Source organism: Chelon labrosus (genome assembly GCF_963514085.1).
Source record: "Chelon labrosus genome assembly, chromosome: 6".
Lineage (NCBI taxonomy): Eukaryota > Metazoa > Chordata > Actinopteri > Mugiliformes > Mugilidae > Chelon > Chelon labrosus.
This window is the reverse complement of record NC_140342.1, coordinates 3,955,731-3,983,030: the sequence shown is the minus strand read 5'-3', so window position 1 is coordinate 3,983,030 and position 27,300 is coordinate 3,955,731. Positions and strand designations below refer to the sequence as shown.

The following is a 27,300-nucleotide window of genomic DNA, read 5'->3' as shown; positions in this document are numbered from 1 at the left end:
TCTGGGACGTGAATCTCGCGCTATACGTTGTTGCCGGAAGAGGCGTTGTACACGTGAAATGTGATTAGGCGTGTTCGACTTCATGCAGATCTGTGCAGATCTGACTTGACGTGATGCATGCTGGGTTGTTCATGCTCATAGACCTCGAATATGATTGGTTAAAATGAACTTGTTCAACCCAGCATGCATCACGTCAAGTCAGATCTGCACAGATCTGCATGCAGTTCAGTTTCCCCAAGATGGCGCCCGCCTGGATATGTGAGCCAGACATGAACGGTACTGTGTTCCTTTTTTAATAAACTGCCTGTATACTTGCAAAGTTCTCAGTGCTTCGGTTTACATGTAGAGACCCTAGTTATGCTACCGTGTAAGTGTGGTGATATTGTGAGCCTTGTTAGTGGTATAGAAATAGCGATTTCTTTTTATGTGTACGTGTGCCCCGAAGGCTAGCGTTATACGCTAATTAGCGGTTTGCAAGAAAACTGGTCACATTTGACTAACAAAACAAATGCATGAAAACAAATACCAGAGAACGGTCGAACTCTGTACACATGTGTTATTAACCCCAGGTTCATTTTGCGCCGGAGTTGTCCTTTAATGATAGCATTTTTCAATTAAACCAAATAGCCCATACTGTATTCATTATTTTAAAGTAAGTGATTGTGTTTAGCTTTAGAAATGTTGACCCTACAATAACACTCATTTCTGTGATGTGGGTACATTTAACAAAGAAGATAATTAATGTAATAGCATTCCCAACTTTTTTCCTTTGTCAAGGAACTGTAGAATGAGTCATCACACCACAGTTTCTCCACATGCCCGAGGTAGAATGTAAATAGCATTGATGAAAATTTTAGAGCAGGAAGTTCAGTCACTCTGGATTGACATTAAAAAAAAGAGTGACTGTGATATGAGAGGAGATCGCAGTCACCAGAAAGTCATATTTTCTTTTAACCGCTCTTAAACTATCTTAAAGCTCACACCCAACAAAGCATGAGGTGTCACTTGTATCGCGTTTAAACATCACATGACTTCACAATTCACTCAAGTGACATCAACTTGTGAAGCCGTCGCGGCGTAGGATGATGATGAGCTTAACAGATGACTCACCAACTGAAAAACAAACACACAAGTCCGTTCTTGTCTCTCGGAAAAAAGGAACGAAAACATTCGTGGTTTTGTGCAAGTCATTGCTTGCAACATGGTCCAAAAAAATCCCCTCCAAAAAAACATGGGCTAGTTTGGGATCATTTAGGTGTTTCTTCCAATTACCTGTTAATGCTGAGTGGAAAGAAAACCAATCCGCTTAGGTTTTGTTTTAAATCAGCATCGCATGTGTAATGCCACTGTACTGCAAGTACTGCTCCATCTGCAGATGGAGAATATGAATAGCAGCAATAGAAATTAAAGAGAATTAAGTCACGCTGGACCAGACTTTTTCGTTGTCTGTTATTTTGACTGACAGGGTCATAAAAATCCCGTCATGACCTATTTTTACCCGTCACTTTATTTTTTTCTTAATGATAATAATGACATATTCAATAGCATTTAATTTTCATTCATTTTTAATTAATATTCAGTAGGCCTAGCGGTGGGAAAAAAAGACTCGGCTCATACAACTCATATATTGGCTCATCAAAGACGACTCCAGAATCATGAATCTAGATGTCTATTTAACCGGCTCAGTTGAGTCCTACCACGTTTGATTGGTATATAATCAATAAACTGCACCATTCAAACATGTCACATCTCACTCGACAGAGAAACAAAACGTACTTGACCCCTAGGAAACTAAGGCACTCAGCCACTCACTCACTTACACACAATACACAGAGAAACGAAACTTAACCGACTCATAACAGCTACTCGTGGATCCCTGCTTAACTGAGTCAGCAGCCACTCACTCGACCGGAAAGAGAAACGAAACTTAACTCTTAACCGACTCTTACACTACTACTCAAGAGAGACAAGAGACAATTAATATGTGCTCGCCACCAACTGGTCTGAGGTGTGAACTGCAATCTGTCAAAATGAGGGAAAATATTCAGTAGATGGTAAACATCACAGTAGTGATGTGACGGAAGAGGAAAAACTAACTGCAGTCACCAAAAAGTCAAAATATCTTTGGTATCCAGTAGCATCATTACAGAGACAGGAGGAATCACAATCAACCAACAAGGATGCAAAAATAAACTAAAAGTGAGGTAGAACTTATAAAAAGTATGTATAAACTCAGTCATTCATTCATCTTCTGTATCTTTGTACACCCTGGACAGGTCTCCAGTCTATCACAGGGCTAACACAGAGAGACAGACAACCATTCACACTCACATTCACACCTACGGCCAATTTAGAATCACCAATGAACCTAACCAGCATGTCTTTGGACAGTAGGAGGAAGCTGGAGTAAATGGAGAGAACCCACGCAGACACAGGGAGAACATGCAAACTCCACACAGAAAGGCCCAGTCGGCCCATGGATTCGAACCTGGAACCTTCTTGTATGTATAAACTATACAAGAATGCGTTTAAACATTTCATGATTTTAAAATTCACTCATGTAACATGAACCGTCAAGGCAAGTTTGTTCTCGTCTCTCTAAGAAAACATTCCTGGTTTTGTGCAAGTCATTGCTTGCCACAGTACAATACATGATATCATCAAAATGCGTTGCAGAAGCTAGATGTGAGTAGTTAAGGTGGTTGTCCCCATGGTTTGTTGCTGGGTGCTAAGCTTCATCTGCATTGTTTTTGCTCTGCTAAGGGCAACGTGTTTCAGCATTATAAAAATATGTCTCCTTTGTTTCTGTACGGCAGAGGTCAGGAACCTCTTTTCATGGCATGTGTTGGCTATCAAAATAGAAATCCTTTCAGGTCATATATATTGTTTGTTGATCAGAATGTGATCAGTCATACAGGAATGATCAAAGATGAGTTGAGTTCAGAGTACAGGAAGTGGGCAGTACAAGAAGTGGACATCAGACCTAACTGAAAGAGATAAGTCATGATAACAACTGTTTGTTATCTACACAGGCAAAACCAGTTTCACCCACAACATAAGGAAGTCACGAAAGGGTTGGCTGTACTGTAGCCTTCAGTACATCCGTAGAGCGAGTCAGAAACATCCGCATGAGGCTGACAGCAAGAAAGACAGCAACACCAAGAATAATGTTTCTTCATGAGGTAAATCATTCAAAAAAATTGTCTTTTTTTAATAATCATACAGGAAAACTAAAGGGAATTTGTGCATTTTTTATTTGCAGTTTTGATTTTCAGGACACACTGAACAAATTAAACAATCCAAGTCCTTTGTGTGCAACAATAATTCTACACTTGAGCTCCTGTGGCTATGGGCGTCTTTGTGGCTATTGACTGACTGCAGTGTTTGATACTACAACAACTTTAAGTTTTATAAAACAGCTGCTTCAGTGGAGATTACGTGGATGCAAATGATTCATGTTGAGACAATTTTCCGCCTTTGAACACTTGAAACCAGTCTTATATTTAACAGGTGTGCGTGTGAATAGGCTTGACAGGACAAGCTGTTACTTGTAGATTTTAATGGGGTAACCACTCCATTCATGGGTTAAGCAAAACATGCTACACCCATACTTATTCAAGGCAAGTCAACCAGCCAGTTTTCACCAAGAACAGACAGCCAACTTAGTTAGTTCAGCGTGAGAAGGAATACTGGAATTACGTGAACTACGTTTTCTCCCAGGCATAATAATAGTATTTCTAAATCGCTTTAATTTTCTTTCTTTTTTTGCAGACATGGCACCAAGTGGAATGGACTATAAATGTGGATCCGATAGTGTGTGTGAGCGAGGAAGGCTTTTGGATCGTTTAAATGTTCAAACTGCAGTTTTTGACAACATCTTTCATGGAATCACCTTCAATCTAACACTCCAAAGGACTGACTTTGCTGAAACTGACACCTGACAAGGTGGCGGCGTCAAAGTTATGGCAACAGAGATGACATTTTAGAGAGGATCTTTCATATTCTGGATCTAAATAACACAGAAGGGTGAAAGACAATCGCAGCCACTCAGATGAACAGTGGACCAGATCAGATCAGCTGTGGGGATGAGGACAATCATTTTTTTATTACAACATCTGATTACACACATCGGCTGTCACGGAGGAGGATGACACTTAAAAGGATATCCTGTTTTTCAGTTTGTTCATGTTCTAGACTGAAAACACGCTCAACTTTTCCAGTATTTCTCTTTAACGTACCAACGGCACACAACACAGTTCCTCTTTTAAAAAAGGAGCAACTAAAAAGAAACCATGTGGCTTACTGGACTTCCTTTTTACACAACCCTGTCTATCACATCAGTGGAAAAGGGAGATCGAGAGATTCGGGTCATCATGCCAGGTAAGCTGAAGTTCTAAGTTCTCTGCTCTAAGTTCCTCAGAGGGGTGATTTTCATATTTCAGCCAGGAACACACCAAGGAACTGTTCGTGGGTTGTAAATGGCCATACTATTAGATCTGGCTATTAGGCGTGGCTTCGTGGAAAAAAACTAATAGTCCATTACACATGAGGGCACAGAGATAACATACAAGAATTTCATAGATTAGCAAAACAAAAAAATTACAAAGCCGAATTCACAAAAGCACAGGGATCAGGGTGGTGCAAGGAGTTGGCGTTGGGAATCAATAGAGTACACGTTTATAAATGTGACCTGGTAGACTTGTATGCGGTGTCCATATCATCTATTAATGTCGGTGATTCATTCTTAATTCATCAAGTAAATTGACAACCTGCTTGTTCATTTAAAATCATAATTAAGGGAAAACTATTTCGAAATGGGAACTAAACTTTGTTTAAAGTTTGGCTACGGAATTATTTTTGGTTCACACACTGTATCGCGAGAATAACTAAACAGGAAGCTACCCAAAGTTAACTACGAATGGAAGCTAACTAGCTGAAAGGCAGAAGAGCTTGGAGATCGATAGACAGCTCAATCTCTGATTATATCCGCTGAAATGGTGAGGTTATCTGTGTTAATTCTTTGAAATGTTAGTGTTTGTCTATACAGTACATGTGGGATTTTATGTTTTTTTTTTTTTTATTCTGCCCACGAACTGGCAAACGCGAGCTCATGTAACTGATAGCATTCATCCTTTTAATCTTTTTCTTTTTATGACTGCTTTATTTACTGTGAACGGCTGAATAAAGGGGGAACTTGTTTTTCTAGTCAGAAGCCGGTGGCAATCATTGTGACATGCCACCACTGATTTGAGATGTATGCGATGTGCTGTATGTGGTTCACATGCTGATGGTGTTGGGTGAAGCGGGCATGTTGAAAAAGGAAATGGCGGAAAGAAAAACAAAAACAAAAGTTACACTGTAATACAAGTGAAGTCGGTAAAACTTTGAAACAAAAGTTCACCTGCTGCCTTACAAATGCCGTAAACTCAACTGGAAGGAAACCTGTTTCAACTCAGAAAGCTACGGTTATAGCTTAGCTATAACTAGTGAGTTAAAACAACTTATTAAGTTACATTATCCATTGAAAACTCATTTTATCTTGTCAAATGAACTCACATTCCTCACTATTTCAACTCACATTTCCAAATTAAGATAAATTTAACTGTATTCATATCAATTGCCATTTTAAGTTGAAAGTACTAATGTTTTTATTTCTACTTAAATTTCTAATCTTGACGACTAATGGCAAGTTTTAAAGTTTATCTTAACTTCAGACAGATTCAACTCACTTCTTGTTTGTTCAGAAATTTGACATTTATTTATTTATTTTTTTCGTTTAGAGAGGAGGACATTAAAATTTGATCCACCAAAAACAGTCTCGTTCTAATGCATTCCCGGTAGAGAAACGGCTTCTAAAATCCACCCATCTATTACGCTCGTGGTGCCAATATTTGTGCTGACGCTGTAATACTGTGATTTAATCCTCTTTTGTAGAGCCTTGTTTCAAATTTATCTCTATTTTATAGTAATAGTTCTGTCTAATGTAAAAAAAAAAATGCTAAAATGGCGGCGACCTCTATATTTCCCGGCATTCATGTCATACCACCTTTCCTCCTCCTCCCCCATCGCTTTTTGTCAACTCGAAACTTAAAGACATGAGTTAAATGAAGACTGACCACACAGATAAAACTCACAAGAAGTCAAGACAATGGATTCATTTAAGTTTAAGTTTAGAAAATGTATTAAACTGAGTTCAATATCTAAAATGTGTCATGACAATTGGAGTTAAAGAGAAGAAATACGTTCTCATAACTTAATGTGACTCTAATGTTTTACAGTGTACTTGCTTATGTGAGCAAATGTTAAATATGTTTCAACGTGTATTTGCTGCTACTGTTGCTTTTACTTTGCACACACAGCACTGATTATAAACAGTAATATGTATTTTTAATGACAGCTCACTAATGCCAGTTAAGGATTTGGTGTAGGACACATACTGTACATGTATAACTTTGGTTATACATGTACAGTACATCAGACACTGCTTCTCTGGCTGTCAGGGTTTTTCTGTTCAAACTGCCACATAAATGTCACACTCCAAATATAATGGTTCTTCTGTTCAACACTCAGGTTCAACCATTCCACACAGAGGAATTGTCCCATCCAGTGAGTATTATTATTATTTCTCCCTTTGGCTTTAATGTTCTAATAATAAATTCATATTTCATAACTAAGTGTATAACCCTTTGCCACATAGGTCCAATGTGTGACTGACCCAAATGGCTTAAACGCGGTTATAGTATATGATGATCGAACTTATAACATTTCTGTAAGTATATGCACATTGATGAATTTCTTTGTTATGTGTTCTAAACTTGCCACTGTTTGGAAATTTGTACCTGCTGTGACCAGTTTAATTTTTATTTACTGCTCTCCTATACCATTAGTCATCTCCCATTTATCATGTTGCTGTCTCCCGTGGTGCTCCTGACCTCCACACTGAAAACAATCAGCATCGAGATCGGGCCTTATCTAGTGAGGCTATTATGAGAGGAGGTTTGGATCTGCAGAGAAGCTCAGGTAAATGGAGGCAAATCATCTGTACAGAATCATACTCAGCTATATATTTTGTTCCTCAACTGAGCGGAATTTACTAAAGCCAGATCTCAACTGTTTCCAGGGGAGATACATCACCCAGAGGAACATCTAAGATTCAGGCGCCATCCACATTTCACTTCCTGCAGATGTAACATGCACCTGAGTCATTGTCCCTTCTTCCTGAGGGAACCTGAAGAGGAGGCAACATGGTAACTGTAGTTTATACTTTACTTTATACTTTAGAGTGTAGATACAGTTTTGCACAGGTCCCATAAAAGTAAATAATTATTGGAGCACTAGTACAAAGAACCACGCAGGGATGTACAGGTTTGAAATGTTCCTGCTATAACTATGTGACCTAAGATATTGTGGGAAATATCGCAATAATGAACAAACTTTTCTGAACTACTTTCTCAAAACATGGTTTACTTTGCCCGACTAAGTAATGTCAAATGCTGTCTAAACCACTAGAGGTGTGCGATACCGCTAGATTTGGTATCGATCCGATACCAAGTAAATACAGGGCCAGTATCGCCGATACCGATACCGATATCGATACTTTTTAATAATTAAGGTGGATGCACCATCAATCTGAATCAATCTAAATCTGAATGAATTCTCATGACATTTTAAGTGTTTTTGTGATTTGCCTTCTGGATTATTAATCAGTTAAAGTCCAGTACAGAATTTGGTTTATAAGTAAATACAAAATACTTTATCACAATAAAAGTTTTTGCTCAGAAACAACACAAAATGATCACTTGAGGACAAATAAAAACAAATTATTTTTCAGGCAGTGTTCAGAAACTACAATAAAAACTAAATCCCTCCCTTCATTGAACTTCTTTCTGTAATTTTTTTTCTTAAATAAAGAAAGTGTAGAAAATTATCACTCCACAACAAATATTATAATTAATGTAAGGAAGTGTTTAGGAAGTACAATACAATACAAAAATAAGACAACATTTCTCCCCTTTAGTGCACTTTTTTTGTTCTCATCAGCGATCTGTAGGGGCTAGGTGGGCGGGGATTTTAAAAAGATCCATCTGCTTTTACAAGTTTGTTGTGTTACCACTGTATTTTACCACCTTTTTACAAATAGTACAACTTGCTATCGTTTCATTTTCGGCCCAAAAATATAACCAAACAGCCCTACTCTAATGCGTTGCAGTTGGTCAGGCCTGGTTGGTAGCGGTGGGCGGTGTTCGGTCACCTGGCGCCGCGGAGTCACGTGACGGTACAACAAACACAAGCGAGGGGGAGGAGGAGCAAAATGACCCTTCTCTGCTCTGTGACAGCAGCGGCATCTAGACAAACAGAGTCAGGTCGCCTCTTTAATGAAACGAGAGAAACTGAAACTTAAGTATCGATCTCATTACATTGGTATCGATCAATCTCGATACCAACGTTGGTATCGATATTATCGATATTTGGATCGATCCGCCCACCTCTATAAACCACCATAAATTAAAAAAGGCCAGTTATTCTTTACAGTTTAGTGTTTTACACTAAACTTGTATTAATATGTCCCCACTACATCAATCTTTGCAGACTATCTGTTACAATTAAACAGCAACACAATCTACATCTTCCATAGTGACCACAGAGTTAGATCAGCTAAAATCATTCTCACAAAACAAGATGAATAAAGGATGCTATCATACAGTATAGTGCAGGGATTGTACTACTGAGAGACTGGAGGTGTCAAAGCTGATGACTAATTTAGCTACTGATAGCCTAATATATCTGTTGGCAACCCAATTGCTTTATCTTTCTTGCTAAACAGTGTATATTTAGATTTCTCATAATACCACAGAAGAATATTAATCACCTGTCTAGCTAAATTTATAGCTGAGTTCTGCGAGTCATGGAACGTGATAAGGAAGAGTGCATGCTGGTCCTCTCACGTACCACCATCAACGCAGAGATAGGCCCTCTGGCCTCTCAGCAGTTTTTAATTTCTTTAATACCTCCCGCGCAGGAGTTAGAGATGGGATTTACGGCTCTTCGAATGGAGCCGGATCTTGTGGATCAGTGTGGCAGTGTGGAAAACTCATATAAAATAAGAACAAATGGAAAGTAGGAACAAAGCAAAAGAAAGAAAAAAAAAGAAAAAAGGATTGCTTACAATTGCGACTCAATTCTCATCGCTGAGCTGGTCAGTAGATTAGTTTCGTTCGCAAACATCATAATTCTAGCAGGAGTAATACAAGTGAGAAAGTGGCAGAAACAGATTTTTTTGAGAAGCAGTATTTTGTTGCATAACAGAAAAATGGTGCATTATACAAAAGCTAGGAGAGTCCCCCTAGCTTATCAGTTGTTAGGTTTTTATACACTTAAAAAAAAAAAAACCCGATAATGACGGGCAGCAGACCTAAGAAAATGCAGAGTTTACATGAACATACTGCACATCACTTATCATAATCTCAATTCCCCTGACCTCCCCATGACTCACTGATGTGTGTTGGAAGAATGTGTCAGGCAGGAAGATCATTAACTGGACCATGAGATGAAAAAGAATTGAATACTGTATCACTCTCACCTGCTGCTAACTCTTAATAATTTACCACCTGGAGACGTTTGGCGCTATATTTTGGTGGAGTTTTTTTTTTTCTTTTTTCATTCTTTCCCCCCTACTTCATTTGTATTCATTAATATTCATAGGCTGTCAATTTATGGTGGTGTACATTTGTTAAGCAGCAGGGGACCAGAAGGAGATACAAGTAAAGATAAGGAGACTCTATTACACGCTGATAACTTCTCAGCTTTCACCATCTACAATCTGATAGTAATTCTGTCTTTAAGAAGATTTAGGGTGGAGCAGCAGGAGAGCGTGGTATAGACTGGCACAAGACTAATTTAGGAGTGGAGCTCACTCAAATTCATCATTTAAATCATTAAAAACAAAATGATAAACATTCAAGATAAGTGCTAATCGCTTACAAAGCTCAAAGATAATAATAATAACCTCTGCCTCAACAATATCTTATGTTGTACTTTAATTTGAGTAAAAAAAGGGTTGAATTTGCCCATTATGTATGATTGGAAATATGTAATCAGTTAATGTCACATAAAAGAAATTGAGTTTCTTTAATCCTCTAAATGAAGACAGCGCATTTCTCACTGCAAAGTATTCCCTGGAATCAAACATGTCAATATAGCGATACCTTCTATACCTTTTATTTAATACCTTCACTACATGCACTATATCATATAAGTCTGGAGGCATACAGCTGTGAGGCAGTAATTCTATAGGTCTTTCCATCCAGCCTGGCATTAATATCTGACTATTGTTTCATCCTTGCAGGTGGAGTCCATGGATGATGATGCTGGCGGTGCCAATTGCAACAGTCGTTATTTCTAAATTGATAACTGTTGTAATGAATTAGCTATTTGTAAAATAAAAATTATTATTATTTTTTTTTTAAATTGAGTATTTTTTTTATCACACAAATCATATCAAACCAAATCAAATCAAGCGTTATTTTCATTCTGACACACATACAACTGTAGTGCAGACAGAATGAAATGGTGTTTCTCTCTGGGAACTGTGGATACAGGTAAATAAGCTTTAAGTAAATGACTTAGTTAAAAAAAAGTAAAAGATTATAAATAGATGTAGAAAGGTGCATGGTGCACATCCAGGATCAGATCAGCTGATCAGCAGTCCAACAGCTTGTGGAAGAAAGCTGTTTCTAATGCTCCGGTACCGTTTGCCTGATGGCAGCAGTTCTCAAAGTTTATTGACAGGGTGAGAGTGGTCTCTGACAAGGTCCAGTGCACTGTTTCTGCACTGGCTCTGGAAGACTTCTTGGACACGAGACAGGGAGACTCCAGTCACTCTCTCCGCTCCCCTCTCTACCCTCTGCAGGGCCTACTTGTCTGCCACGGTCCAGCCAGAGTACCACAAGGATATACATGTCAGCACACTCTCTACCAACCCTCTGTAGAAAATTGTGAGGACGCTGGTGGGGAAAGAATGCTGCTTCAGTTTCCTCATAGAGTACCGTCTCTGCTGGGCCCGTTTCATGATCGTGGTCGTGTTTGACCAAGTGAGGTTCTCTGAGAGCTTAACTCCAAGGAACTTGACTTTGCCCACCATCTCTACTGTAGAACCACTGATACAGAGGGGCGTGTACTCAGGCCGTGACATTTGGAAATCGAAGATCATCTCTTTTGTTATGTCTGCTTTGAGCACGAGGCTGTTGTCTCTGCACCAGCCCTCAAAATGCTTCGTTGGCATGGATGAGTCCCACTACTGAGGTATCATCCACAAACTTAAGGATCAGGTTGTCCTCATGACTGGAAGCACAGTCGTGCATTGGCAGTGTAAACAGCAATGGACTGAATCAATAGCTTTGGGGTGAACCAGTGCTCAGTGTGATTATGTTGGAGATGTTATTTCTAGTGCGGACCAACTGTGGCCTTTTAGTCGGGAAGTCCAGTACCCAGCAGCAGGTGGTTCGGTTCAGGCAAAGGAGAAGATGCATCTCTATAAGCCTCTGGTATACCATTGGGATAATGGTATTGAATGCTGAGCTGAAGTCATTAAGCAGCATTCTGGCATATGTGAGTACAGTGTGTAGGGTGGTAGATATTGGGTCCTCAGTGAAGTGATTGGGATGGTAGGCAAACTGGTACGGATCTAATGATGTAGGCAGGCTGGCTGTGATGTGTGCTTGGATAAGCCTTTCAACAGACTTCATCACTATGGAGGTTATTGCAATAGGATGGTTGTTATTTAAACAGGACGCAAGTGACCTTTTTGCCACTGGTATAAAGAACACGTAAGTGGACATTTTGAAGCTTCTGGGGATGGCAGCTTGTCCAAGGGAGGTGGTGAAGACATCCGTCAGGACATCTCCAGCTCGTGAGCACACTCCCTGAGCACATGTCCTGGGATGTTATCTGGGCCTGCCACTTTACGTGATTTGACCCTAGATAGGGTCCTCTGCATGTCTGCTGAGTTGATGGTAAAGGAGAGGACCAGCTCCTCCCCTACTTGACTAGTTTAATGCTTCAGAGCATACAAAGAAGTGGTTGAGTCATCAGCTCATTGCCTGATTTTGTAATCCATTATGGTTTGTATTCCCTGACACACTTGCCTGGTGTTACCTGCGTCTCAGAGGTGCTTCTCTGCATAGGTGCATTTTGCTGTCCAAATCCCCTTCATGAGTGCAGACCTAGGTGAGCTGCCTTGTCTCCTGAACTGCAGGTTGGATGACAGGCCCTCAGCCAAGTCTGCACCTCTGTAGTCATCCATGTCATGTAGCTGCTACGTGTGATGATGGTCTTACATGCAGTTACATCCTCAGTACACTTGGCAATAATAATCTATATCACACTCCTTCAGTGTCCTCATTCTTAAATGTCCATAGTACAAAACAGTATGTCCAATTTATATGTCAGTCCACAGCCATTTTTAATAAAAAACCATGAGAGTTAAAAGATGGTTTAAAGTGAGAGAGTGGGTGAGATTACCCTGCACTGACGGAGCCATCTCTAAAAACAACAGATAGTTTAAGGTGTGATTTAGTGCAGCATAAAATCGCTGGTGTGTTTGTTCTTTGTTCTGGACAACGTATCATTTGTGGAGTCCCAGGGTAATAATTACGAATTATTGCATCATGCCTGATGATACTGATCAGAACAAGATTAGTGTCATCAGCAGGAGAGCGGACGCTGGCAGGTGAGTCCCTGGACTGAACACATACAATTGAAAGAGGCAGCATGAAAAGAAGGAACTAACAGACTGTTGGAGTGTTTACTGAAATGAGATAATAGTGATAATCAGTGGCACTGGGGTGTGTGTTCTCCACTGTTTACTTAAAACAACAAAAAGGATAGACGGGCTCTCATTTTTGACTACGGGGACTATAAAATAGTTTGAATACTGTCCCACGTGTGAATGGATCTCTGAGCTACAGTACTGGCTCCTTTCTGCACACTGAGTCCAAGCAGAGTCTTGGCTAATTTTTACTCTTACTCGGTGGAAGACACAGACCCCAGACCCCTTTGAAAAGCTCTCACTCTGCCTCAAAGTGAGAGAAATTCTGAGAGCAGTTCACAAATTTGGAAAGATTTCTGAGAGCTCCCTTTCCTAATTTAGTATTAAGAGGTAATATAAGTATAAAAATATAATATATAAGTCTCAAACCGCAGAGTCAGATCTAGTTCCAGAGTTAGTGTTTGCTTAAGGTTGAGCCTTGGTCTTAGTATAGTATATAAATAAAAAAGTTTTAATGTTTATAATAGAAACAGTACAACCTCCTGGGTGTATGGCTGATACTAGGCATTTGGCATCTCCAAAATATACTAAATATGTGTGTAATGTAAACTCAATGAACCAGGACCTAATCAACATCATGGAAAATATTCATGGTTGTGTCCTATCAGAAGTTAAAAAATAAATCATGTGTTGGGTTGTAACAGCATTGGCTTTATAAAACAGAGTTTTATATGAAGTTCTAGTCAGACTGACAATAGAAACTGTTACCCTACTGATAAATGGTAAATGGGCTTGTTTTTACATAGCACCTTTGTACCTATTGGTACTCAAAATGCTTTACAGTCACAGTCACAGTCACACCTACCCATTCGCTCACACAAGCACTCACACATTCACACACCAGTGCCACGCACTGGGAGCAACTGGGGGTTCAGTGTCTTGCTCAAGGACACTTCGGCTTATTGGCCGATACATTTAGTACTGTATGTAAGGATTCTTGTAAGGATGAGACCATAAAGTATGACGGTCTTCTTCGCAGAACCGTGTTTTAAAGTTTTTCAGTGTGTTTGAGAATGTAATATGTATTTAGTGCCAATCAGCATTTCGTGATACTAAACTAAGATGGTGCTAATGGTATCATTGTGAGCATTGCATAATTGCATCCTTATTTTTATCACATATTTCCTTAGTTGAATTTTGGCTAGTCTGTACTCTCATGCTTAAGACTTAGGTGAACATTCTTACTTGCCCTTTATTCTGTATTGTTTTTTGCCCAAAGTTCATAAACAACTATAAAACTATTAAAAGCTCAGAGCAATGGCAATTATGGCCTTGAACTTAAAAGCATTTAACCCCAGAAAGACAAGTTAGCTACTTGGAATGTCACTTATGTAGTACTTTAGGCTACTATAATGTGTCACTAATACTTCTCCTTTTTAATATATTAGTATGATTATTATTGGTATTTTTTTTACAACAAATGTCATCATATCCTGAATACCTTGGTAAAATGTTGGGGAGGCATGAAGTGATGAAAAAATAAATAGCCCTAGTGGAACAGCCTTCATGGTGGCAGAACAATTTCCTGACTCGAAATGCAATCCAGGAGTGAGGATCGATCAAAACACAGAATCGGTTAAGGTCTACATTACCTTTTCAGCATGAAACCATTTTAGTAATGGGATGCTAGTACTTTTTTGAATTTCCCCCTTTCTTTTTTCCTCTGTTTGTTTTACTATCTTGTTATTCTTACAGACCAATCCTCAATCTTTAAGGTACTCAAAAAACAAACAAAAAAAAACATGAAGAACAGCACATGATGTTGACCTGGCCTCCAAATTCACTAGATCCCAAACTGATCAAGTATCTGTGGGATGATCCACAGAGGCCCCTCCCCTCAACCCATAGGACCCAAAGGCCCCTACTAACAACATCTGTTGCCAGACACCACAGTACACCCTCAGAAGACCCATGTCCATTCTCTGATGAGTCACAACTGTTTTGGAGGCACAAGGGAGACCTACACAATATTAGGAAGGTGGTCATAATGTTGTGGCAGATCAGTGTATATTCAGAACTTGAAACAATACAAAATAACTGTCTTTTTCAAGTGCAACTTTATTTTCCCTACTGGACAATTATAGCACCAGCCTACACTGTGATTTGAACCCTGCACCTGATATTTCAAACATGCTCCACTCAACACACTGGCATCTCACTGTTCACCTACGTGTGTACTTTAATAACTTGATTCCATAAATTTCTCCAACGCTCTCTTGGCAGCGTAGGAGAACATTTTCTTCCTTGTGGGTGGTGAAGTTACAGCCAAGCAAGATCCTCCGCACAAGCTATAAACACTTCACTTCTCTGAGTTCCTTCCCTGTATGTGTACAGGTGAATGTCAGAGTCGTTGTCAGTAGTCGCTGATCTGTAGCTATCAACCCTGTTGTGCGTTTTTTAATTATCTGTTCATTCTTAATTTATTTTTTATATGTCACCAGATCTTATGGAATACTTGAAAACAGAAAATGTATCCATTGCTGACTGACAGTGTGCCGTGGTTGTCTTTTTTCAAGACGCTGAGTGGGTGCATAATGAATATCGCAAATTATATGCACCATAACATTACTGACATTTTCAGTAGGGGCTAGGTATTGAAAGAGAGGCTGTACTGGATCAGCGATCAGGCAGTTGTGCACTAATTCAATTCAATTATTCATCATAAGACCTTCAGGTGTATGAACGAGGAGCAGGAACAGATGTTGATCGCTGTACAATGGCTCCAAGGTCAGCAGTTAGACAAGTCTGACAGGAAGGGCTTTATACAAGTCGAAAGAGCTTCACTTTGAGGGAAATGTACAGTATATTTACATTATTTTTTTTTTTTTAACACGTGACATCTCTTCATTTTGACACTTCTCTTGTTTCGCTGTTTACATTTAATGCGAATGTCAGCAATGACATTCAGATGCAATCAAAGATCAGACCGGCGTTTGTGCCAAGATGTTTGACGTATGTGCTGAAATAGTGCCTGAGCTCAGTGTATGAATATTTGTATTGTACGTTTACAATGAGTGTCAGCTTAGGCTAATTGAATTGAATGTAACATGGCCATGGAAGCTACGTACTGTATAAGTTAGTGAAAGTTTTAAAAGTTGACAGAGCACAGTGTGTCCAAATGATAAAGACATGAGATCAGATAAAAATGCAGAAGCTGGCTTAGATTATATTGTTTCTTTGCGGTGCAAATGATTAATAAGCAATATTACTTAATTACCAAAAACCAAATGACTGGCAGTGAACCAATCTCCTGATAGTGTACAACGTCAGGGTGAAAACTGTTTGTAGATTACCTATCTCTGACTATGATAACTATCTAAAACAACATAATAATGTAAACAACGTAATATTACAAAGATTTGCGATGGAATGTTTAGCATATGGGACACAAGCTTAACCAAAATGTGAATGATTCTGCTACTGTTTTCAAACCAGTGACCTGGAACATCTGTGGCATCACACACTGCAGCTCCTGATCACTTCCCTCCAGTGCCCAATATACTGTATTGTCCTTATCAGTAGTAGGTTTAGCCAATTAACTGGTTGTCAAACATTAGTAAGAAGTATCATCCAAATAACAATGACTGCGGTGGCGGGTTGTGGTTTAATGATGGGAAATCCGGCTCTTTTCAAAGATTCGGCTCTTATGCCTCGGTTCCCTGAGAAGAGCCGGATCTTATTGCTCCCAAATGGCTCTTCATTTAGCTTCACTCTGAACCTTCTGTTTTATTAATTTAGCGATTATGAATGGTTTGTGTGTTGGTAAGCAATTTTCCATTTGCTATTTTCATAGAAGCCGTATTTTTCTGCATTTTTTCGTTACAAAAAAATTCAGCTACAATCTATTGGTCGTCATTGCAATCAAAGCTTGCATTTAAGTCCCACTCCCCTGTCTTTCTGTTGGTCTGTATGGACCTGGCCTGTACCACTGCCACCGCTGTAACCCCCCTCCCTTGCTTTTCTCCGCTACAGGAATCGGCTCTTCACGTTTGCTACTAAGAATCGTCTCTTATAGCCGGCTCATTCGCCAACGGCACATCACTGGTGTGGTTTTGCTCAATCATATGTGCCAGGCAAGAGTGAACAGGGTCCTTTGTTGTTGGCTAATTTGCTGAGGGCAGAGGAAAAAAGAGTATGTGCATATTCTTTTCTCGTTTGTGCTTGTGCCAAGGCAACAGTACTTTCTGTTACAGTAACAAGTTCTCAAGTGATGTGGATGGAATCTTCATGTTATTTCCATTCAGATATCTTTCGTATGATGTCAGAAGGATGTTTTTTTTACAGCAAAGTAAAGCAGTGTGGTTACAGATTAGGCAGTAGCACTGTGCAGTGGTGTGAATTATGCAGCAGGGAGCACTAGGATATAGCCTGCTGAGCACAACAGGCGGAACATAGCACAGGATTTCTGGAACATTTGGGACTATATTTTGTCTGGAGTTTCATGCCATCCATGTGTCCTTGACCTCTAACACAGACAACAGCAATTTTCCCCACACAGACCCTGCTCAAACATGCAAACATCAAGGCAGACATTTACACTGACAACCATGCATGCCCTACTTCTACTAGTAGTACTATACCCTACTACTGCATACTTTATACCGGCACTTTATACAGTGCAAACAGTTATAAGCAATAAAACTAAATTTATAGGTTTTGCAAACCTGTCAGAAGCAGGGTTTTCCCTGAGTTTCTGAAGGGCTTCGCTGCTCATTATTATTGTCTTATAAAATAATAGATTCCCAACAGAATTAGAATGAAATATAAATGTAGTGTCTGGAGGAGCAAAACTGCATTTTATAACCGCCGAGCTGCTGTGTGAACTCAAGAATATCTCTCAGGAAACAAATGTGAGATTCAAATTTCAGAGGTTTAGCGAGAGTGAAGGACGCAGACATCTGTCACTGTCAGTCATGTTGTCCTCCAAATCTGATGCAGATCCGCTGCCTGCAGACATCGCTGCTGTACGGAGAGTGGGCGAGTGTCGTCTCAGCCTGTAGATAAGTTTGCAAGAATTTGGCAAATTTGAAGCTATGTGGCAAACTAAGCTAGCAGATTTAGTGCACAAACAGGGAAATCTAGCCACATTTCTTGGTTTTCCGTTATTTCGGGAGCACGCACCCATGATCAAATTAGAAGCACTAATAACTTAACCCAGGAGGAATCTGGAGCCCCCATAGAAAAGCCGCATGCAAAAGGACACCATATAAACTCCACTCCCTGGGCCGTTTAATGACATGTTTTCAGTTTGTGTTCATTCGCCAAACAATAACTGTACAATATAATAGAACCTGATGACTCCCACTGAGATGGTTTATCTTAAACAGAGAAGATGACACAATTCCAGCAGATCAACGAAGACACCGAGTGTCCTTCAGACAAATAAGTACAACAACAACTCCGCGACCAGTGTATTTAACTGACTTTACTTTAGTATGTGTGTTTGTGGCTACAGCAACTGTGTCGTTTATACTGTTCATACATCCCATTTATAAAGCCTTACATTGTTGTTAATTCTATAAGAAGTGTCAGGTTATAAATTGCACTATAGCTAAACAACTGTGGAGGTCACTTTTTTTGTTGTTGTTTTTTGTCAGTCATTTCTGATTGCCTGATTTTTGTGTTCCCCACTCTATGGTGAGGAGACATTAAAACCACTGAAAGGTCAAGTAAATAACACTGACCATCATGTAGGGTTGCCAAATCCCTGAAAAATAAATAAGGGACACCTCATTGTCAGGGTGGGCCGACCCGATTGCCTTCACCCTTCCCGGTGTGGTGAATTTTTTTAGCCCTTTTTTGTGTAAGTGAAATGATTTTTTTTTTTAACTATTTGACTCGAACCTGAATTTAATTAGATTCATATTTTTCAGTGATATGAACACATGGAAAACAAATTATAATTCAACAATTTGTTTTTAAAATAAAATAAAATAAATGTCTTTCTTAAACAGACACCTGCCCTGCTTAACTAAACTAAACTGTATAAATTAATATAAAACAATAGAAAGCAGAACATTCCTCTAGTAGTAGCGCAATAAGAAAAGTTCAAACAGAAAGTGTGAGGAAAAGTTGTTGCTTTGTTGTCTTCCTGTATCTTCTTCACAAGCTACAGTACCTCGACCAATGAGCTGGGCAGGATTCCTGCTGTCAGCTCATTGGTCACAGAGCAGGAGACGGCCTGGGAATAAGTTTACCGTAAATGTTCATATAAAGCGCCCTGTTATTCATTCATTCCACTGACATTTTACACACTATTTTTGATTCTCACAGTAATACGGGACAGAGTGCGTCCCGTTTCAGCTCAATACCAGACATACTGTTGTTTCTAAATACGGGACGATTCCGTTTTTAAAGGGACGGTTGACCATCAAGGGACGGACCCTACCATCATGTGACAATTCAGTGTTCTGCTGGGAAACTTTTGGACCTGGCATTCATGTGGACGTTACTTAGACATGTAGCACCCACCTAGACCAGACCAGACACCCCCACCCCATAGCAATGACACTCCTTGATGGCAGCAGCCATCCCCAGCAGGATGCAGCCTGACACAGACACAAAGACGCTTTAGGAACAACTCAAAAAACATGAAGAACAGCACAAGGTGTTGACCTGGCCTCCAAATTCACTAGATCCCAAACTGATCAAGTATCTGTGTCTGTTTGACTGTAGATGGATGAGTTTCATCACTTCTATTAGTCTCTGATAAATGGATTTATACCAAAAGTACCGGTGCTGTGTTGCCTGAAATATTCTGGAAAGTATACGGATAAACGCCGACTTCACATGAAAACAGCAGTTTGTGTTTTGCAGATACTGGTTAATACTGTTTTCATTGACAAAGTTTCAGTGACTTACAGCTGGTATGACAGATGGCAATCACACAATACACTAAAAAGTTCCTTTGAGTAGATGCCGTCTTTAAAACATATGGTGCTGTGAAAAATAATTGAAGTACTTTAGATTTTTATCCATAAAGCAATGGCATCAGGGAGGTGTCTGATCTCTGAACGTTCCAGATTTATCCTGCAGAGGGACAACAACCTCAAACATCTAGCTGAAGAGATAAAGAACTAACTTATGGTAGAAGAACAACTATTCCTGCAATAGATGATGTGACGCCTGCAGAGCTCTGATCTCAACATCAAGGAATCAGTCTGGTTCATATGAAGAGAGAGAAGATAGTGAGATGGACCAAACGCTGCCGACTGCCCACTGCCTCTGAAGTGGTGTACCTTGAAGACCACGTCTGGTTTAAAGCAACATTGTGCTCCAAACAAACACTGAACTGATTTAGGCTAACTTTGTGTACTTTGTATGACATTTTAACGATGAATAACAACCACTGACATTTTTGTGAAAACACTTTAATACTTTTAATAATGAAGATTTTGTAAAGACTTTTACTGTAATGTTAATAAAGTTTTAGCCTGGCAGACTCATTTGATTATGGGGCATGTTTCAACTGATACAGAGAGAAAAAAAAAAAAAAAAAACTCTCCACAACCTATCAGAGCTATTTTGTTGTAAACCATTTCAACCCCACAGTGCTCAGATAACGTGTATGACTACGTCACTCTTACTCTTCTGTCCATCACCACATAAAGCCCCACAACAAACAATTTGATCGGCGTGGCAGATCTTTGCGGGAGCATAAACAGTTCCCAAAGGAATGACTCCAGACCAACTTTCCACCACAAATAAATTTTTTGGGGCCGGGAGAAGTCGGATTGGACTGCAGGCTGTAAATGTTTCTCTTAAATGTTGAATCAAATCAAAAATCTAAATGCTACATTGCAAAAACAAGAAATATCAAGCCAACCAGTTCAAAACAGAACTGAACCGCAGTGAATTGACTAATCAAATAATTACCATTGGTTTTAATGGATTCAGCTGTAGTATTATCACTGACAATCTTTGTGAATGCCTATTGGTTAAAGTGAGGATGCTTGAAAATCTGCCCACTCCTTCTGTGAGACACAGGCTCTCCATTGATGTGAGGAGCAAAATGGTAAAAGCAATTTGAATGATTCCCTGTAAAACACAACTACTGTGCACCTCTGAACAGCACACCTTTAAATATTGTAAACCAAGGCAACTAAGTCAATATCATTGAACCCGGACATATAAAAATTCAAACAGCGTTAATACAAGATGTGCTCTTGAAGCTATTGGGAGCCATTCTTCAGCAGTATCTAGAGACACTGATGAGTGCTGCGGAAAATATATAACTACAGTATGTTTGGAAAGTCTTCTTTTATCAGTTTTAAGTGATGTGACCCATTTTGATGAAAGATTTATGAAGAGACAGAAGTTGCTCAGATACATTTTGGACCCCCAGTTGACATAGACAGCAAGCATCTTGGCTTTGATTGGGCAGGCCACACTTCTCTGGCTGTAGCAGAGTCACACCCGCATGAATCATAGCACTTCACATGGCTTCTATACCTCAGTAGTTATTTCACTGAATTATAGTTACCTCTGGCTCCCTCAGTTCACATTTACCGTGACGAAAATGCCCATCATAGCACTCTGCACTGGCTTTAATTGGTTCTCGAACCAGTTTCTTCCTGTGCTCAAGGAGAAAACATAGTCTAATGAGGTGTAGTTAAGTATCACTGCTGTAACTGTCGAGGTCTTTCCGAGAGGAAGCAAATGCATTCAGCTGTTGTTTTCTGTCAGCAGGGAGGAGCAGGGTATGCCAGGGCCTCATCATCCACACACAGCATCAGGCCTCTGGGCTAATAAAGGTGAAGAGTAGTTGACAGAGGTGTTGCAGTCACTACAGCTACAGTAAATGAGGTCTTGGAGGGAAGTATGTTCTCTAACCTCACACCAATAAACTACACAGGACATGTGGCGGGAAACCGACAGCTATAGAAGCTAAAAAATAATTGTCATGTTCATGTTCTTTTTTTAAATTTTAGCCTGACAGCACTAATTTAATGTTTTGCTTGCAGGAATTGTAAACGATTAATTGCGTCTCATCAGTTAACACCATACGCCATGACAGGAAGCAGTAAGGTTTTTACAGGAAGTGTTGAAGAGTAAGCGCTTAACACGCAGTGACATGACATGGAGGTTATCGCTCCCGTACTTTTACTCTGAATGAATGCCACAAAAACTACTTACTCATCATCAGTAGCCTGAGGTTCATCTTTGGGGAAAAAAAAAAATAAATGCTGTTCTGCACTAAACCTATAACCCGCATGTGTTGCCGTCATGTTTCTATGAAAGCAGGCTAAAGAAAAGAAAGAAATGACATTGCTTTCTGTAATTTACATCAAAGTTACATTACAACAAAGTTATAACAGACATTTTTTTTTTTAGATACATTCATTCATCTTCTGTACCCGCTTATTCCTGTTAAGGGTCGCGGGGGTCTGCCTATCCCAGCTGTCATCGGGCGAGAGGCGGAGGTACACCTGGACAGGTCTCCAGTCTATCACAGGGCCAACACAGAGAGACAGACAACCATCTACACCCACACGCACACCTACGGCCAATTTAGAATCACCAATGAACCTAACCAGCATGTCTTTGGACTGTGGGAGGAAGCTGGAGTATCCGGAGAGAACCCACGCAGACACAGGGAGAACATGCAAACTCCACACAGAAAGGCCCCACTTGGCCCATGGATTCGAACCCGGGACCTTCTCGCTGTGAGGCATCAGTGCTAACCACCTTGCCACTGTGCTGCCCTTTTTAGATACAAGCAATGCTTTTTACAACTGACACTAGTGAAGTTAAAGACAAACAATTTAAGTGACAAAAAAATAAATAATTACACAGGGTTAATTATACTCTCCACCTTCCCTGAAGGCCAGAGCACTGGCCCAGAGCCATTTTAACTATTAAACAGATGCAGAAGGAAAATGAATAAATGTAATGGGGAGGTGTAAATTAAAACTGCACCCACACTTTAGCACCTATGACCACTTTCAAAATGCCATTTACATCGTATTGTTGAAGGTTTTGTACTACTGCAGTTTTCTAGTACTTTTGTAATATTAAAATACTGCAGCTCTCAGTACTTCACATGCTCTTGATATATCTGTATCTGTATTTACATGGTATTTCAGAATTAGTGTGTGTTTGAAGGTGAAAGTCACCCTCGAGTTTGGAAGTTGTGTGTCCATGGATGTTTAATCTTTTTTTTATATAAATTTGGGGCATTCAAGTGGACAGAAGGAACTTTTTAAGGAATAAAGGATCTCCAGGATCAACAGGTGGTGTAGTAAACTGACTGTATATGTATTTAAATATACTATAGTTAAAATACATTTACAGTTAATTCATTTAGCATAAAGCAAACTGGTGTTTCCTATGGCTAGCCTTCAGGAAGGAGATCATGACACATCATTGCATTTTAAAAAATGGAGTATTCAATAAATAACACACACATTAATAGGAGTCTGTATCACAAACAAAGCAGAGTAATTATAAAATTTTTATTTCACCTCTCAAAATCCACTTTAGAAATTGATTTTGCAGTGTCACCTATAGTGGATTATACACCAGACATAATATCATGACCACCTTCCTAACATTGTGTAGGTCAACACCTTGTGCTGTTCTTCATGTTATTGTAGTTGTTGCTAAACCGTTTTTGTGTGTGTGCCTGTGTCAGGCTGCATCCTGCTGGGGATGTCAGTGCTTTTAATGTTGTGGCTGATCAGTGTATGAGTCAACCTGGACCACAGGCTCAACTATCATTTTGCACTGAGAACCATTAACACTTTTAAACCTATCATGCCTTGGAGCACCTTCTGTCTACCCTATGACAGATTCTTCTAGTTTGGTCCAGGGGCATAGCACAGGTATGTCTTTGCCAGGAGCCCCGCAGAAATTGGGATTGTCACTGTGCATGATTTTTAATTATTGTAGTATACAGTGTAATCAGTTCTCAGGGATGTTCTCAAAAGAGACAATGTTTACTCCATTTTATTGGAGGCAATTTACATTAACTGGCGACTGGTACAGTTACAATCATAAAACAACACAACTTGAGCAGTCAGCCTCCACCATTTGCAGTCCATATAAGCAGAAGCCCTGCCACACTCTGTTACAACAGAGCTGAAGACCTCAGCAGCAATGTAACGTAGTTTGCAAATAAAAAAGCTGCTACTCCGTTTCAGTAGTTTAATAAGTGTAACCCATGCCTTCGTGCTACTCATGCCTGAATGACAGACGATTGTAGAACCTGCAAAATACTGAAAAAAATGTCTGCCCAATGAATTGTTAATGAAGAAAAGAATGTGCCTCACCTGGAATATGAGCTGTCAAGGTGTTAAGAATATGCACCTTAGGATGCTATTTTACCGTAAGAACATCACACAGGAGATTACTGAGGGTAGCAGTAAGTGAGCAGGAGAGCAATGCTAAAAGAAAACACCAGTTGCTATCCACCAAACCAAAGAAGAAGGCCAATGCAGCAACTGAAGCAAGTTGCAGTGATGTGTCGTTTCGCCAACAAGCCGGCTCTAAGAGACGATTTTTTTGTAGCAAACGAGAAGAGCCGAATCACGTCAGGGAGAGCCAAACCTACAGTGGTTCCTGTGAATCCATGCAGGCAGGGGCGGGACTTTATTATGATGGGCATCCCATTCGGCCAATCACATGCGAGGACAGACTAGGATTACAAAATTGTGTCCCATTTTGTTTGTATGATTCCTACAAAAGCCATAGAGTAAAAAAATGTCAGGGGGCACGTACTATTCCAGCACATAACCTTGGTTAACAGTCTCCTGGCTATAATATTATATTTTACACACAGATATGAGAGTGGTTTCATCTAACTCATGTTGTCAGGGTAGAGAGCCTTTTCTGGAAAACTAACATTGTTTTATTTGAAAAAAAATAAATAAATAATAATAATTAAAATCATTTGAGGGTCATCCCCTCGTCACAGCTGCTTTGGGTTCCTTGAGTATTTTGCTGAATAACTGAACCTCTGGCGCCAGTATTACCTGAGGAGATAAAGCAGAGGCAGCGTTGAACACACAGTCCTGTCTCTGGTTGTCAGTGTCAGGACGACCTCTCCCCAAATCAAACCTGTTTTTTTAAAAAGAACCAGCCGCTCCATTGAATTTCCCCTCTATTACCTTTCTTCTGTTTTGCTATAAGTACACAAAGATATTGAGCAACCATATAGTCACAGCCTCTCATGAGGGGCTGAATTAAACTTGTATATCAGTAAAAAAAAATATTTTAATTAGTAAAATAATTTACTGCATTACATTACACACTACTACATTCAACTTTCTAGAAAGGCTTTGTCCAGTTTCAGATATTATCATATTGTCTGGGTACGACGTGTCCCTTTACAGCGGGTGGCACGCATAGACTATCCATTATTCAGTGGAAGGAATACGGGGAAATCAATGGTTTAGCATATTAAGTCAGGGATAAGAGCGATGTGAACAGTCATAAAAACTGAGATTAAAAGTTTAGACAGTGCCGTGTAGCCCGCGCCATCATTCTGACTGTAAAAAGAAACGGATTGCGGTGCTGACAGGGCAGAGAGTTAAATTAGTTACAATGTTCATTAAGCTGTCTCTAAATCCTGGCTCAGCTGGGAGCAACATCTGACACGCTGGTTAATGCTGCTGTACTTCACACACGCTTTAAAAAGTATGGGGTGTCACGTTTGGCCATAGCATGAGAAATTATAAAGAGTCTGCTCTTTTTAAAATGGGTTTCACCTAGTTTTGTGACATACAGTTAATGCGGTCAGTCAAAACCCCAGCAGCACGTGGCTGGTTTAAAGCAGTGTTGCCACTCCATTTTAATTCAATCCACAAAAGAATAATTTTAATTTAATTTTAATTAAATGTATTAACTAGCCATGTGTTGCCATACACAGTTCTTTTTGGAATATGAGTCTTATTAACTATTAGTCTGCAAAACACATAGCAGCTTTTTTTTAAATCTTTTTTTTTTAACTTAGATTAAGTAATAGTAAATTCTAGCCTGGAGCGGCCAACTCAGTTTATAGAAACTGAGAAAAAATACCTCTCCATGCGACTGGGTATTCCTACTACCAATTAGAGGCCATTTTGTTGGAAACAAATTCAGCTCTGTGGTGCCCAATAGATATTTGTTGAAGTATAATCAGTTCCCAGTGGAGTGGTTCCAGACTACAGACTGCAGAATAAGTTATTAAATTAGTCTATGGTCTGCATTACAGCTCCTCTAAAGTGAAGCCAAAGCAAGTAGAGCTCCCCCTGGTGACTGGCTGCAGTATAGGTCATAAGCTCCACCCCCTCCATGTTAGTGGATGGGACTTGGGCCGAACTAAAACACATCAAAGTACACATCAAATTATTTTTTAATAATAAGTCAGTATTATAATAAGTGTGTCATTTTAGGTAGTTTAGATAGTTGTTTGGCCAATGGGAGGAAATGGGGATGCGGTGTCTATTTTTTTTACAGTCTATGTTCCAGACCGACTTTCTGACACAGAAAAAGTGTTGCCTGGGAAGTTTTTCTGACTTCTAGACTATGTACTAACTGCACTGTTAACTGCAGGGTAAAATTATATGGCAATGCAAGGTAATTGCTTAGCTTTTGGGATGAGATTTAGCTAACGATGTTGACATATTTAACAAATAATAAAAAAAAATGATATCAACCACATGGTGGAGTGAGAATGACAATCAGGGCATATGCACAGTCAGTAGGATTCAGAGTCTTGGTAACAAAAGTTAAACGTTTCACTGAGCAAATGGAAAATGTGGTTGGCACTGGAGAAGTCAGAATAACACAAAATTTCATGCCAGTCGTTGTTGACTGTCGACTGATGGACTTTTTATTCAGGCTAGATTGTCTAAAATCTGTCGAGGAGGCAGCCACATGGAAAATGTTTTTGCTGTCTCCGGACCTGTGTATAAACTGAGAAAATAGCTCACATATCAGCTGCACTCTGTGAAAGGAGGCTTTCCTCGCCCTTGCAGCTATTTTGAAAGTGTCATAGCAGCCAAATGGAGCGCAGCTGGTCTTCACTTCTGCACATTTTCTCCTGACGGTTTTACCTGCCAGTCACTAACTCACCTGTCATTCTGCATCCCGTCATGTTGGTTGTTTTCCCAACCAGTTTTAGTCAACTGATCCACACTCCCATCTCCACACCTGGTCCTCATTCCCATGCTATTGTGTATTCTTCCCTTGCAAGACAGTTTGCCTCAGTTTTGCCTGCCACGTTTGTTGATCTCACTGCCTTTCTGCACTTTTTGTCCTCTCTTTAATTGACCTATACCTGTCCTATAATGTCTCCATACTTACTCCATTTGCTGTTTCTGTGACTTATGCGGTTGTTTTACTTTAATGTATTTTTCCAGTTGTGTCCCTTTACACCACGTAGCTTTTCTCAGGAAGATAATGCTGAGGAGTTCCCTAGTTTGTGGTTTTAGTTCTGGGCTTAACATTTTATTCCAGGTACAGATCCAGCTGATCACGTAACCTGGATGGAA

The 27,300-nt window shown here is 39.7% G+C and overlaps 1 long non-coding RNA gene across 1 annotated transcript; it reads left to right on the top strand.

The window, feature by feature from the left end:
* The first annotated feature begins 1,783 nt into the window (after window positions 1-1,783).
* LOC311489431 lies at window positions 1,784-10,563 on the top strand. Its single transcript, XR_014699120.1, has 7 exons — window positions 1,784-3,182; window positions 3,772-4,380; window positions 6,571-6,606; window positions 6,698-6,769; window positions 6,888-7,020; window positions 7,121-7,247; window positions 10,346-10,563. It is a non-coding gene; the product is annotated as an uncharacterized lncRNA (long non-coding RNA).
* Window positions 10,564-27,300: the final 16,737 nt, after the last annotated feature.